Raw genomic sequence first — 16,017 nt, forward strand, 5'->3', positions numbered from 1 at the left:
AAACACGAGAGGTTCAAAGACAGAAAGGTAAAATGAGGATATGTGACATCCTACGTTCAGCAATGGGATAGGAACCTGGGGCTTCAAAGGATGGAGGGCTAGTCATAGGGCAATAAGAAGAGCCAATGTTTGGTAATTAGATGTTTGTCCTGCCATGCGGGTGGGTCATCACATAAAATCTATCTCTGGTAATAACTCTAATACTAGAAAAGAACTCTCACTTAGTTTTTTCTGGAATTTGTTAAAGGAGGAAACAAGTTTCTCTTAAGGCCACTGGGTTTTGATTGCCTTCAGCTCAAAATAGTCTACAAAATGTCCCTAAAGTGGCAAATTTTGGGGAAACTTTTTCTAAATCCTTTTAAAATAAAAAAAAAAAAGGGTCTGAATTTCATGTTTAGATTGACTCCAGGAGAAATAAAAGAAGTAATATTATCCATAAAATGAAAAGCAAGACTTCAATGGAGTTAAAATCCCTGAGCATCAGATGCCAGAGTAATGTAACTGCACCACACAAACACCTCTTCCTCTCATCCTCCCTCCCTTCATCCTTCTCTCTGCCCTTTGTCTCTCTCAACCTCCACTCCCAGAAACTTACAGAAATTAAACACTGACCTTTTTCAAAGAAATGGATTCAAATCAAACTTATCTGGATCCATTCTACCTCTTAAGGATTTAAGTTACACAAGGAATGGTTCAAGAAAATTAAAAATAGTAGTTAAAAAAAGCTGAGAGTATGGGTTGTTATTTAAGTCTCAGAGACGTACAAGGTTAGTTGCTTCTTAGCTATTTGATAGGCAATGAAACTAAGATGTAGAAAGGTTCAACAATGCCACAAAATTAGGTAGAGGCAAAGAGGAATCTTATCTCAGCTGGGCTCCAAAATCTGTGTGTATAACTCGGCTTAGCCTAAGCAAGAAAAGATTGAGAAGAGCAAAATAGTTTTCTTAAAGCTGTTATGACTTTTTTATTTCATAAAATGACATCAGTAAACAAAAGAAACAAATCTTCTCTCCTAATTCGAGGCAGATCCAGTAACAATTAGTGAGTATTTTAAGGAGGAGTCGCATCTCCATATAAGTGATTTCAGCAACTAGAAGTGTCCAACAGTAAAACTGCTGGAATATCAGGGCATATGAATGATCATATGACAAAAACACCATGGAAAATAGGAGAGATGGTCTTTTAATGGGGTGGTGTGGCAGGGGCTGAATGATGTCTAGGCTCTGTTAAAGTGTAAGATTCTGTGAACTAAAAATCTTCATACAGAGTAAATTTTCCTTGTCTTTTTTCCCCTAGTTTTCTGAAAACAAGACTAGAGTTCTTACACTATTAAAAATTTGATGGTAACCCAAATTTCAACTTCCGATTTTCTCCAAGTTGCAAATGGTTTTATCGAAATTCTATTTTATTATTTTAACTCCAGCAGGAAACAATTTTTGATGAAACTGTTTTTTACATAAACTGTTGCAAAGAAAGATCACCTGATTCCTGAATGTGCTCAATTTTGCATTTGTCCCTAGAATTTCAGAAAACATTCCCCATGATTTTTGGAAAAGAATCAAATGCCTAAATATCCAATAGAAATTTTATCTGTCCTTATGGTATAGGAATTCTTCTTAAGTAACTACGATCTGTGTAGTTGAAGGTGGCCTTAAAATTAACGAAGCACAGGATAGCTCCTGGAAGAAATCCCAGTCTCTCTTGGATTGTTGTAGAGGAACATAAAATTTTGCTCAACCATAAAATGATTATGCATAGATCCAATCTACTCAGATTTCCTTCTCAACAACAACAACAAAAAACATTAAGAGAAAATTTCAGGATCATTAGAAGTATCAAGAAGGAGGGTAAGGCCATGACTTACTTTAAAATATATATCTTCATCATTTTCAGCCTTTTTTGAATCAAGACACACATTGAAGGTCCTTCTGCATATCTTTCTGGCAAAGCAACAATCAAAATATATCCATGTTCGTGTATGTGTGCATATGTGCATGCATATGTATATTCCTTGTAAAGTTTTTACTGTGGATTCTATTAGCATTTAATGTATTTTCTGCTTTTTGCCTTTTATAAGCAGATCATAAATCTCATTGATGGATATGGAATTAAGGTCACTCTTGCTGCTCTGTGTAGCAAAGTCAACCATACCCTTAGGGTCAGCTAATGCTGTTCTTCATGGCTTGTTCAGGAGAACTTTGAAAGAAGACATCCATCTTTCTGGAATGCCAGCATTTTAGGCATAAAGGCTTACTATTTCATCACTGGCAAGGATAAAGCCCTGGGAATGTTATATTTTTTGCTAAGTACAGTAAACTCTTCACGGTCTACTGCATTTTTATGTGGCATCTTCTCCTAATAATATTTCTGTGGGTCATCCATTCACTGCCTTCTGTAAATATTCAGAAAATAGCTGTCAGCAATCAACTGAGTCAATTGAAGTTTCTGATTAATGGGAAAAGTTGAGTCATCCATAACTGGTCTATTCATCTTTTACTGTTGTGTTAACAGAAAAGAAAAATAGCTTTAATACTGGATTACTTTTTTGCTAAAATTATTGCAGAATCCTTTGGTTTATAGTATTCCTTGTGGACTTCAAAATGTCTGGTGTTGATTTAACTGTATATCTAACATTTGAAATATGTTAATCATTTTAATAAGTATTTGTTAATATTTTTGATTAATAAACATATACATGCAACATTTATTGAGCACATACTATAAGCTAGTAAATAGTCTAAGGAGTTAAAATAGCTTATGGGATTTACCCCTCATTACACTTCAGGAAAAATATGAATTACTTGAACCTACTTTATAAATAAGAAAAATGAAGCATAGTTAACAGTTAATTCTGAACTTACTCAAAGTCACAAAACTAGAAAATTACAGAATACTTATAGCCATATATGAGTATTTTCCTACTACTTTTCCTAGTAAGTTGTGAATTTTAAAACCAACTTCTTACTTATGGTAAGAAAAAAAAAATCAGCTATTGACAGGCATGAATAATGATATACATACTTGCAGTTTTTGACAAGGCTAATGATAAAGACCACATAGTCACAAGAAAAACATTCACATCAATGTCAATTTTTTAAGCGTGGGATTTAAAAGGGTATTTGCAATGCAAATATATGCAAATATAACTGCAAATTAGGTATTCATATAGATAATAACTGGAAGAGAATATTAATAAGCAAAACTATATGCGTAACATTATTTTGATTATTTTATTTTTTTGAAATTTTCCTTAATATTTTTACTGCATTATTCATACAATGAAAATTATTCATGTAAAATTAGTCAAATGCATCCCTCAAAATAAAATACTTAGGTACAAATAAAACAAAATATGTATAGGATCTATATGAAGAAAATTACATAACTCTGATGAAAGAAATCATAGAAGAACTAAATAAATGAAAGATATTCCATGTTCATTGATAGAAAAATTTAATAGTCAAATAAATGTCTGTTCTTCCCAATCTGAAATACAAAATCAAAGCAGTCCCAATCAAATCTCAGCAGGTTATCTTGGGGATATTAACAAACTGATACTAAAGTTTATATGGAGAGGCAAAATACTCAAAACAGTCAACACAATATTGAAAGAACAGAGTTGGGGGACTAACACGACTTGACTTCAAGACGAATGATAAAACAGTAATCCAGAGAATGTCGTATTGGTGAAATAATACAATGGGAGAGAACAAAGGCTCAAAAATAGCTCCATATAAATATAGCCAACTGATCTTGAACAAAGGCAAAGGCAATACCATGGATAAAAGAATCTTTTCAACAAGTAGAGCTAGAACTGGAAATGAACATGCAAAAAAACCCCAAAAATCTAGACACAGACTTTATACCCCTCAAAAAATAACTCAAAATTGATCACAGACCTAAATGCAAGGTGCAAAACTATATAATTCCTAGAAGATAACATAAGAGAAAAACCTAAATGATCTTGGGTGTAGCAAAGACACCAAAGGCATGATCCATGAAAGGAAAAATGATTAGCTAGACTTCATTAAAAGCAAAAATTTCTGTTCTGTGAAAGATACTATCAAGCAGATGACAAGACAAAAAACACACTGGGAGAAAATGTTTGCAAAAGATATATATGATAAAGAACTGTTATCCATAAACTAAAAAACAAACAACAACAAAAACTCCTAAAACTCAACAATAAGAATACGAACAACCTAATATAAAAATGAGGGAAATTCCTGAACAGACACTGCGACAAAGAAGATATAGAGATGGCAAATAAGCCTATGAAAAGATGTTCCACATCAAATGTCATCAGGGAAATTCAAATTAAAACAAAACATACCTATTAGAATGGCCAAAATCCAGAACACTGACAACACCAAATGCTGGTGAGGATGTTGAGCAACAGGAATATTCATTCACTGCTGGTAGGAATGTAAAATAGTACAGCCACTTTGGAAGATAGTTTGGCAGTATAAACAAATTGTTACCATACAAAATCCAGCAATTTCCCTCCTTTGTATTTGTCCAAAGAAATTAATCACTTATGTTGACACAAAATCCTGCACATAGATGTTTATATTAGCTTTATTTATAATTGCCAAAACTGGAAGCAACCAAGATGTCCTTCAGTAAGTGAATGAATAAACTGTGGTACATCCAGACAATGGAATATTGTTCAGAGCTTAAAAAGGTATGAGCCATCAAGATATGAAAAGACATGGAAGAAACTTAAATGCACATTATTAAGTGAAAAAAAGCCAAGGTGAAAAGATGACATACCGTGTAATTCCAACTGCGTAACATTCTGGAAGCAAAATTCTGGGGAGAGTTAGAAGATCAGTAGGTGTTAGGGAAGAAGGAGGGATGAATAAATGAAACATGGAATTTTCAGAGCAGATGAACTACTTTGTATGATATCATCGTGGCAGATACACGTAATTCTGTTTGTCCAAACCTGTAGAATGTATAAGACCAAGAGTGAATCCCTTTAAACTAGGGACTCTGGGAGATGATTATGTGTCAGTGTGTACATTGATTGTAATAAATGTGCCACTCTGAAAGGAGATGTTGATAGCGGGTAGGTAATGCTCGTGAAGGGGCAGGGGATATATGAGAAGTCTCTATACTGCCACTCAATTTTTCTGTGAACCTACAAGTGCTTTAAAAAAATAAATTCTATTTTGGGACACCTGGCTGGCTCAGCCGTTAAGCGCCTGCCTTCGACTCAAGGCATGATCCCAGTCCGGAGATCGAGTCTCACATCAGGCTCCCTACAAGGAGTTTGCTTTTCCCTCTATGTCTCTGCCTCTTTCTCTGTGTCTCTTGTGAATAAATAAATAAAATCTTTAAAATAAATAAATAAATCTATTTTTAAAAATTACAATGCTTTACCATCAGTATGATATGATTCAAATTGTTAAATATAGTCAAATGTTTTATATATACACATATAACATTATATATATTTCATATATTTACATATATGTGTGTGTGTATATACCTATCATCCTATGGACTGAATTGTGTCCCCTCCCTCCAGATTTGTATGTTAAGTCCTAACCTAAGGGGATGACATTTTGAGATGAGACCTTTGGAAGGTAGTATAAGATGAGATCATGAGTGTGGTCCCTCATAATATGGTATCAGTGGCTTTATAAGAAGAGTAAGAAAGAGAGAGATCCCTCTCTCCACCATTCAGGATGCAGTAAGAAGGCAGCCACCTACAAGCCAGGAAGAGAGTTTTCACCAGGAACTGAAATGACTGGCAACTTCATCTTATACTTCCCAGCCTCCAGAACTGTGGTAAATAAAAGCCTTAAATGTCTGTTGTTTAATACACTCAGTCTATGGTATTTTGTTACAGCAAATACTGAACAAATACTGAACATACACATGTACACGTTCTGAAAGGATACACAACAAACTTTAAGAGTGGTTACTTCAAGGAGTGTTAATGGGAATTTTGGAGGGAAGAGATCTTCACTTTTCATTTATGTCAATCTTACGTAGTGTTTGAAATTTTAATGAAGCGAGTGTATTAAATTTTATTTTAAAACCCAAAGAAAATCAAATGTATTAATGAGGGAATAATGGCTATCTTGTTTCCTTTTGTTGGGTAGTTATGTTGTATTTTCAACAATTCCAAAGTTTTGACACATAGTAGGCATTCAAAAAATATTTCTGGACTGAACATAAATATGTTGTTTTGAACAGAAATATGTTTTGATGTAGTGACTTATACCTATATAGGATTTCTGATGATTTTTTAGTTAAGGCCCTATACATTATATGCCATATTCCCGTTGGCAAAACACATCTCAGGAAACATCCTGTCACTCCCTCGTTTAATAAAATCAGATTACCTTTGCAGAAGAATACCACAGTAAGATAAATGAGCTCCAGGATACAGAAAGATACTTATAAGAAAGGTAGCCCTGCTGGAAAAAAAAGTTGGCTCAAGTTATGCCATGAAAAGCTTTCCTCATATAATTTCACATATATAGCCACACATGACTCCATACAAATAGTATTTCTTAACTAAAAAGAAAAAGAAAAAAGAAGAGAAGAAAAGAAGGAATTCAAGAATATATGAGCAAGAATATGTTATACCAAAACCAAGAAGTCCTCAATAATACATGCAACTGTATATATTTCAAATTCAGAGGTACATGGTCACTTAGCAAATGAATCTCGCAAAAAGATTTATGTCTCGTTGCACGCTCTATGATGGCCAAATCTCAAATGCACAGAAATTGATTGACTTGAGTCACAGTCACTATGCCCTTCCAAGCTGTCCAAGCTGTTTGTGGTTGAAATGACGATATTGTGATAATAATACATTTGCCTCATTTTCCTTGCAAAATACCTAATAACTTTTTTCAAAATCAATACATTCTGTTTTCTAGATTTGATAATACAAAACAACAACTACTACTACTTGATACCAGCATAGACCTTGTTAAGCTTACAAAGTGTTTTCATGTATACCTTCCCATTTGGTGATTACAACAGCCTCCTGAAGAAGTTTGTTATAGACCAAAACACCAAATTTAAAGGGAGTTAAACGACGCCATTTTTACACAAAAGGCGGGTAGCAGGGCTGTGATAGAAATGTAGACATGTTGATAAGGCCTTTTAAAATTGTTAAGATAAGGCCTTTTAAAAATGTTATGTTGAAAATTCCGTAATGGTTTGAGAAAACTAGAGAATAAAAAGACTCCAGGAAGAGGAGTATTTTCTGGGTCTTTTGCTGTTACCTTCTTTAATTTCTCAACAGCCAGCCAACTGAAGCTGTAAAGAGCTTTTATCTTATCCTATGAAAGCAGAATTTCATCTCTTTTTCCTCTACACACTGTATGGACTTGGCAATTAGAAACTTCATATTTTAGCCAATTAACCCAATAAAAACCATCTCAGCATTAGTTTAAAGTTTAGAAACCATAGGATAGGGTACTAACATCATTTTTGCATGTTTAAAGGTTCATACAATTGACTTTAAATAACCCAAATGAATTTCCTAGCACATAGAGATCTGGGAAAGCTCATTAGAGCAGACACGTATAACAGTTACTGAAGCAACATTTTTTAAATAGCTGAAGCTTATATGATTACCAGTCACTTTCTTTTTATTAAAATGACCAATTAGAAGGCAGTAGTCTATTTTATCAAGCTGGAAAGATAGGCTGGATTTTTCCTTTTTAATGAAAAAGATAAGATGGTGCTTAAATTTGAGCTTAACGTTCTGCAGATGGCCATCTTCATTCCGTAGCACTAAAATTGAGGCCAGGAAAGGACAGGTATATTTGTAAACACTGGTTTCACTCTCTTCATGCAACTAGAAGGCCCAGGGAGGATGAACAATAATAGCAGTTATCCAAAAAAAGACTGAATTATGTTACATTTTCTCTTTAATTCTTTTAAAGAATCATTTAATTTATTTATTTGAGGCTGGAAGCAGAGGCAGAAGGAAGAGCAGACTCCCCGCTGAGCAGGGAGCCCACCTAAGGGTTTGGTCCCAGGACCCCGAGATCATGACCTGAGCTGAAGAGACACCTAACCAACTGAGCCACCCAGGCACCCAAGATTTTCTCTTTAATTCTTACATTTCTAGGGAGAAATTGGAGATTAAAAGGAAAGCCAAAAGCTTAAGGTGAACCTTAAAACTCTACAATTGCAACTGGGTTCTGACTTTAGGAAACAAATGCTGAGACAGAGTTCAGAGTACAGAAAGTTTTCTGGGGGGTGACATCTGTGAAAGCAGAAAAGAAGAGGTGGGATCAGGCTGGACGACCTGTGGGCAGCCATGCAGATCTAACAGCATTTGCCTACCCCAGGGGGAGCACAGGAGCAGAGATGATCTGTTAGAGGAATCGCATTTGGGTAGAAATGGCTATGCCTTTGTTCTGCTATCTTGCTTCACCACTGACTGCCTCACCTCAAGAAGAGTATGACCTTGACTCACAAACTAAGGTGGGCCCAAAGGGGTTAACAAGAGGAGGCTACAGCTAACAAACATACCTTCTCGAAGGGGTATCTGCGTGGCAAATCATGTTTGCCACATGTGGTTTACATCTATATTGGTTACACGGATGTACAGGATATATTATGTTTGATATTGGTTAGATGTTTCTTATGCAGCATATACAAGGGCAAAACTCCCCATGCATTCAAGAAAGACAAGTGTCCATTCAGTTCATCATAAGAAATCATTTAATTTTCTTATAATCATATAAGATCATAAACATACAGTAGCATATTCTAAATACGACAAACTGCTTAAAAATGAAAACATCATTGAGAAAAAGAATTAGAATGTGTATATTTAGTACTATGTCCAAATACACTTGGTAAGGTATAGACAAAGTTAGAATTAAGCCTACATAAAGAATCACACAGTTAAAAGACTTGCTGGATAGGAAAGCTGACCCTTCTGAAAGCCCCACTGCAGTGAATGGCATTTAACCTGTTTACACACTGTGTAGATGACCCTGTTCCATGAACAGGAACCTCCACAAACTCTCCTCTGACATAAATATTTTCCTGGTGTTGGTCATTGTCAATTGCAAAGGACTCCATAGAAGTCATTTCTCAGATGCTTCAGTATAGCTCGTGTGTACAATACAAATTATTAAATGTGTCAAATAACAATCCTTAACCCTTGGTGGCTATCTAATGAACTAACTTGAAAAGGAATTTTAGTAAGTGATATTTCAAGATGAGAACTCTTTGGATTCCTACTGGAAAGGTGAAAAAAATGTTTTTAAAGCTAAGCCTTAATCAACAGAGAATTAAAGAGGGCAGAAAAAACAAAAGTAAATGACTCTCAGGGAAACTGAGGAGCAAGAGAAACATTGTTTGGGTTTAGGATAAGTAGACATATCTAAGTAGAGTCAAAGATGCGACTGATAGCACTGACCCCTGGAATTCAGCTGAACACAGAGTTTAAGTGCAATAAAACCTTGAAATCAACATAATCCATGCTTCCTTTTTTTTTTCCTTCATGTTACCCCTTCTTCTGACCATCTGACCCCCCCCAGACATTTAGTGTCTCTAAGCTACACACTGCAACACCCTAATTACTCAAATCGGAATCGTCCACCTCTCCCTTACCAAAATCCTCTCCCATTGCTTCCATGACTTGACACACCAACTGCATGCAGTGTACCAACACACCAAGGGAACGACTAGCTGTTTGATTGCTCAAGAGCCTGTTCAAGGGGCCCCTTCGATCATAATTACAGAGAAGTACCTAGACTGAGGATATCATATGACAGTTGCAGGCAATATTCTTTCCAGATAAATCTCTAGACAAATATCTGAAATCGACTTCTCACAGCTGGCCCTGACACCAAGGCAAGAGTGCTACTTCTATCTCAGAGCACAAAATGATTACACTTCCCTTCCTACTTCCCCCTTTTAGTTCTAACGTATTAACATTAGAATGTGTTAGATGGATCAAGTGTTTTAAACAAGAGGATGCAGTGAAATAAGATTAGCAATGTATTTGGGGTGCCTGGGTGGCTCAGTCAGTTGGGCGACCCACTCTTGATTTCAGCTCAGGTCATGATCTCAGGGATGTGGGATCAAGACCTTTGTCAGGCTAGGTGATGAGTGTGGAGTCAGCTTGTTCCTCTCCCTCCCCCTCTGCCTCTCTCCCAACTTGTGCAAGTGCTCATGCTCTTTCTATCTCTAATAAATAAATAAAATATTTTTTTAAAAAAATTAAAGATTAGCAATGTATTTGAAAAAAACTTTTTTGTTGTTGTTCCTGGATGGTTCGGTCAGTAAAGCAGGTAACTCTTGATCTCAGGGTTGTAAGTTCAAGCCCCACACTGGGTATAGAGTCTACTCAAAAAAAAAAAAAAAAAAAAAAAAAACCAACAAAAGAAAAAGAAAAAAATTGTCTTGGTCCATTACTGTGCCTAGAGTTAGGCACACTGGAATGAATTTAAGCAGATGTATCTCTATGACACTTGAAAGAGTAAAAGATACCAATCCACAGTACCCCAAAACAAAACTATTATCTTTATAATCTTCAAGTATAATAGACTAATATCCAAATATCCAGCATTATCAAGAAATATAAGTATGTATATATGTTTGTATATATGTAGGAAAATATGTTAAAAGTTCAAAAATAAAAGAGAAATAAAATAATCTTGTACAGTCAGTATAAGATATTTAAAAATACACAGTGGTTTTACTGAATCTTCATTTTTTAATTTTTATTTATTTATTTATGATAGTCAGAGATAGAGAGAGAGAGAGAGAGAGGCAGAGACACAGGCAGAGGGAGAAGCAGGCTCCATGCACCGGAAGCCCGATGTGGGATTCGATCCCGGGTCTCCAGGATCGCGCCCTGGGCCAAAGGCAGGCGCTAAACCGCTGCGCCACTCAGGGACCCCTGAATCTTCTATTTTAATCCATATACTTAGCTTATGTAGCTCCATCCACAATCTGACAATTTTAAAAAATAATTTATGATTTTTATGAAGTTTTAATTTAATTCCAGTTAGTTAACACACAATGTAGTATTAGTTTCAGGTATATAATCTAGTGAGTGATTCAGTACTTCCATTTACCCAGTGCTCATCAGGACAAGTGCACTCCTTAATCTCCATCCCCTCTTTCACCCATCCCCTTTCCCAACTCTCCTCTAGTAATCATCAGTTTGTTCTCTATAATTAAGAATCAGCTTCGGGACACCTGGGTGGCTCAGTGGTTGAGCATCTGCCTTCAGCTCAGGGCGTGATCCCGGGGTGCTGGAATTGAGTCCCACATTGGGCTCTGGCAGGGATCCTGCTTCTCCCTCTGCTGGTGTCTCTCCCTCTTTCTCTGTGTCTCTCATAAATAAATAATTTTTTTTTTTTTTAAGAATCTGCGTCTTGGTTTGTCTCTCTTTTTTTTCTTTTTGTTTTGCTCATTTGTTTTGTTTCTTAAATTCCATATATGACTATTTATAAGTTTTAAAGGATAAATGGGTATTAAAGGTATATCAAAAATGTACAAGTGTTCAAAATGGGGCTCAAAATTATAATCAACTTAAATATTTATAGAGTTTACTTCTTTAAAGTGGCAAAGCATCATAGTAAGACTAACACAGCTCTGGTCCCAGCTCCTCTCCTGTCTACCTATAGTAACTCAGGGAAGTTATGAAATGGAGATATGAATGTTTCTAATGCATAAAGTTATTGTGAGAATTAGGTTAACAGATGTAAAGCACTTAGTACAATGGATCATTATTCAGGAAAACTACACAATCTAGTTATAGGAAATGACCCATGTATTGATACATATTGATTTAAAAAAATAGGATTAATCATCCCTAGTTAATAGAGACTGGGAATTTTATAATGTATTTATTCAAAACTTCTCTGGCATCAATTTTCTAAAAGTACCTCGGTAATTTGATTTGTTGATAGGAATAGCCTCCATCCTCTTTCAGTACATAATTTGTATACTTTAATACACATGGAGGTAATTATTTTGTTATGAAGAAAGAGGTCGTAGCTTGGTTAGGTCAAGGTTCCCTAGGGAGAAAAGGAAAAAGGATAATTAAGTAAATTTATTATATCTATTACCCTTTAAACTCCCTTAAACCAGCTTGAATCACATTGATTAGAAAAGTAAAGGCTAGAAGCTGATGGAACTATTTTTAATAAAATATTTGAGAGATTCTGTGTGAAGAATGAATGCCAGAAATTGACCTATTTTAAGAGTGACTTTGGGAGAAATTCCAAGCATATTCTCTATAGAAACCAACACTATGCTATTACTCTAAGAATCATGAGATGATGCTCTTGGCAAAGGCTGTGATATTTTCACCATGAGTGCCATCAGCCATATCAGCAGAGTGACTTCATGCAGTGACTTTATATATAGTGAATGTCAAAAATGGTGGATGCTATATGATGAACCGCAGGTGATTCATTGATATAAGACTGGTTTATAGGCATTATGAGACATGCCTTTGGGGATTTCCAGAAATAGCTGAGAAATGCTTTAAGACACTGCTTGAACATGAAGGGTATTGTTGAGAATCTTCAGAATTGGGATATAAAAATAAATGTGATTTCACTTGTGACCCAAAGCTAGTGTTTCCTAGAGAACTTTAGAATTATACATGGTTACACACAATTAATTGATCCAGGCATCTTGTTTAGGGAAGATTACTAAATATTGTTAACCAAATCACAAATCAATAGCTTTAGTGGTTTAGTATATAAAGAATATGATTAGTACCTAAAGCAAAACTTCCTAATAATAATACAATTAATTAAAAAGTTTTTAAGTAATGGAATTTTTTTAAATATTACATATATGAAGCAGGAAAAAATAACATTACCTTCAATTCTTCAATTAATAACAAATATTCTTATGCTTAAACATAATATTACGGTTACTTAATGAGGCAAATAATCACCAATTATAATCTTCCTAACAATTCGCTTAAGGTATGAAAGTCAAGAATTGATGTATTTGGAAAACATACTAAAACTGATTTTACTTTTATGGGATATTGCACTACAGTAAAACTTTACCTCATATCCTGGATATAAAATTATACCACAAGAAAATCTCCTCCCATATCCCATCAAAACCCCTCCCCTAGAATTCCTACTTTTATTCATTAAGGAGTAACCAGGACTAAAAGATTAGACCAACTATATGAACTTTACCTCATATCCTGGATATAAAATTATACCACAAGAAAATCTCCCATATCCCATCAAAACCCCTCCCCTAGAATTCCTTTTATTCATTAAGGAGTAACCAGGACTAAAAGATTAGACCAACTATATGAACCAATAGGCAGAATTGAGAGAGAAAAAGGAAACAAAGAGGGATCTAAAAATGCCCCAACTTACTGCCAGGAGAGAGTTTTCAGGTTGCAATGCAGGGAGGCAGAACCCAAATAGAACCCAGTGGTTCTCTTGAGTTGAGAAAACAGAGTTCAGAGTTCAGGAAGGTCAAGGTAGCTGGAATTGTTAAGATAGGGAACTGAATCAAGAAAGAGAAATACAGAGAATCCAGATGCAGGAAATTGAATTCAAGAGAAGAATTAAAGGGCAAGTGGAAAGAAACCTATATACCAATAAATTGGACAACAAATAAGACATGATAAATTCCTAGATATATGCAACCTATTAAGACAGAATCATTAAGAAATAAGTTTTAACAGACCAATAATGAGTAAAGAAATTGAATTAGCAATCCAAAACCTCCCAACAAAGAAAACTCCATAACTAGCCCATGGTTTCCCTGGTAAATTCTACCAGATATTTAAAGAAGAATTAGCCCAATTCTACTCAAAATTCTCCCAAAAATTAAAGAGGAAAAAAACACTCCCAAACTCATTTTACAAGGCCAGCATTACCCTGATACTAAAGCCAGATAAGGATAGTACAAAGAAAGAAAACCTCAAGCCAATATCCCTGATGAAGATAGATGCAACAACTCTCAGCAAAATACTAATCATTTGAATTTAGCAGAATATTAAGAGGATCCATGATCCATCACCAAGCCAGATTTATCCCTGGGATACAAGAATGTTTTAACATATGTAAATCAATGAATGTGATACACCACATTAACCAAATTAAACCAATAAAAATCATATGATCCTCAGAATAGATGCCAAAAAAGCATTTGACGAGATTCAACACCCTTGCATGATAAAAATGTTAACAAACTGGCTATAGGAGGAATGTATCTCAACATAATAAAGGCCATATATGGGGTGCTTGGGTGGCACAGCTGGTTCTGATTCTTGGTTTCAGCTCGGGTCTAGATCTCAGGGTTGTGATCTCAGGGTTGTAAAATTGAGCCCCATGTCATGCTTCGTGCTTAGTGCAGAGTCATCTTAAGACTCTCTCTCCCTCTGCCTCTGCCCCTCCACCACACACTTTCTCTCTTTCTCTCTCTTTCAAATAAATAAATACATCTTTAAAAATATAAAATAAAATAAAGGCCATATTTGACAGCTAACGTCATACTCAATGGTGAAAAGCTGAGTGCTTTTTCTCTAAGACTAGGAGCAAAACAAGGATGCCCATTCTTGTCACTTCTATTCAGTGATGTACTGGAAGTTTTAGCCAGACTAATATGTCAAGAAAAATAAATAAAATGCATCTAGCTCAGAAAGGAAGTAGTAAAATTGTCTCTGCAGATAACATGATCTTATATATAGAAAATCCTGAAGACTCCACCAAAAAACTGTTAGAACTAATAAATGAATCTAGTAAAGTTGTAGGAAACAAAACCAACATGCAAAAGTCCGTCGCATTTTTAACACTAAATATGAATAATCCAAAAAAATTAAGAAAACAACTCTGTTGATAATGCATACAATAAAATAAAATAAATAAAATACTAGGAATAGATTTAATCAGTAAGGTGAAAGGTCTGCATGTTGAGAACTATAAAACACTGATTAAAGTAATTAAAGAAGACATAAATAAATGCAAAGATATCTCATGTCAGTAAATACTTAATAATGTTAAATGTTCCTACTTCTCAAAGCAATCTGCAGATTCAGTGCAATCCCTATCAATATTCCAATGACATTTTTCAAAGAAATAGAAAAAAACAATCTTAAAACTCCTATGGAACCAAAAAAAAAAACTGTCAATAGCCAAAATGACCTTGAACAGCAACAAAGAAGTTAAAGAAGTTGAGGACATCACAGTATTGATTTCAAAATATACCACAAAGCTATAGTAATCAAACAGCATGCTACCAGCATAAAAATAAACATAGAGACCAATGAAATAGAATAAAGAGCCCAGAAGTAAATCCATGCATTTATGGTCAATTGATCCTCAACAAAGATGCCAAGGATACACAATGGCACAAAGGCAATCTCTTCAATAATATTTCTTAGAAAACTGGTTTCCCACGTGAGGAAGAATGAAATTAGAACCTTATCTCACTTTATAAACAAAAATCAACTCAAAATGGATTAAACACTTAAAGACCTGAAGCCATAAAAATAGAAAACAGGAAAAAACTTGACATTGGCCTGGAAATGATTTTTTGAATATGATCCCAAAAGCTCTACAAAGAAAACAGAGTTAAGAGAAAACCTATGGTCTGGGAGAAAATATTTGCAAGCTATACATTTGATAAGGAGTTAACATTCATAATACATAAGAACTCAAACAACTCAATGGTAGAAAACAAATAATCTAATTTAAAATTGGGCAAAGGCCCTGAGTAGACATTTCTCAAAAGAAGACATACAAATGGCCAAGAGGAATATGGGGAAAAATGCTTAATATCACTAATCATCAAGAAAATGTAAATCAGATATCACCTCACATTTGTTGGAATGGCTATCATCCGAAAGACAGAAGATAACAAATGTTGACAAGGATGTCAAGAAAAGGGAACCTCTGTACACCGTTGGTGGGAATGTAAACTATGGAAAATAGCATAAACATCCTTCAAAACATTAAAAATAGAATTGCCATATGATCCAGCAATCCCACTTCTGGGGATATATATAAAAGAAATGAAATCAGT

The 16,017-nt window shown here is 34.9% G+C and overlaps 1 long non-coding RNA gene across 3 annotated transcripts in view; it reads right to left on the reverse strand.

Annotated features, from left to right (window-relative positions):
* The window catches only part of LOC112654720 (uncharacterized), a 43,340-nt gene that overhangs the window by 19,228 nt on the left and 8,095 nt on the right, over positions 1–16,017 (reverse strand). For all 3 annotated transcript variants that reach the window (XR_003133291.3, XR_007402458.1, XR_003133290.3), the window contains one exon: positions 11,892–12,023. This is a non-coding gene — a long non-coding RNA (uncharacterized LOC112654720). The remainder of the gene's footprint in view (positions 1–11,891; positions 12,024–16,017) is intronic.

This window comes from Canis lupus, chromosome 15, assembly GCF_003254725.2.
Source record: "Canis lupus dingo isolate Sandy chromosome 15, ASM325472v2, whole genome shotgun sequence".
Lineage (NCBI taxonomy): Eukaryota > Metazoa > Chordata > Mammalia > Carnivora > Canidae > Canis > Canis lupus.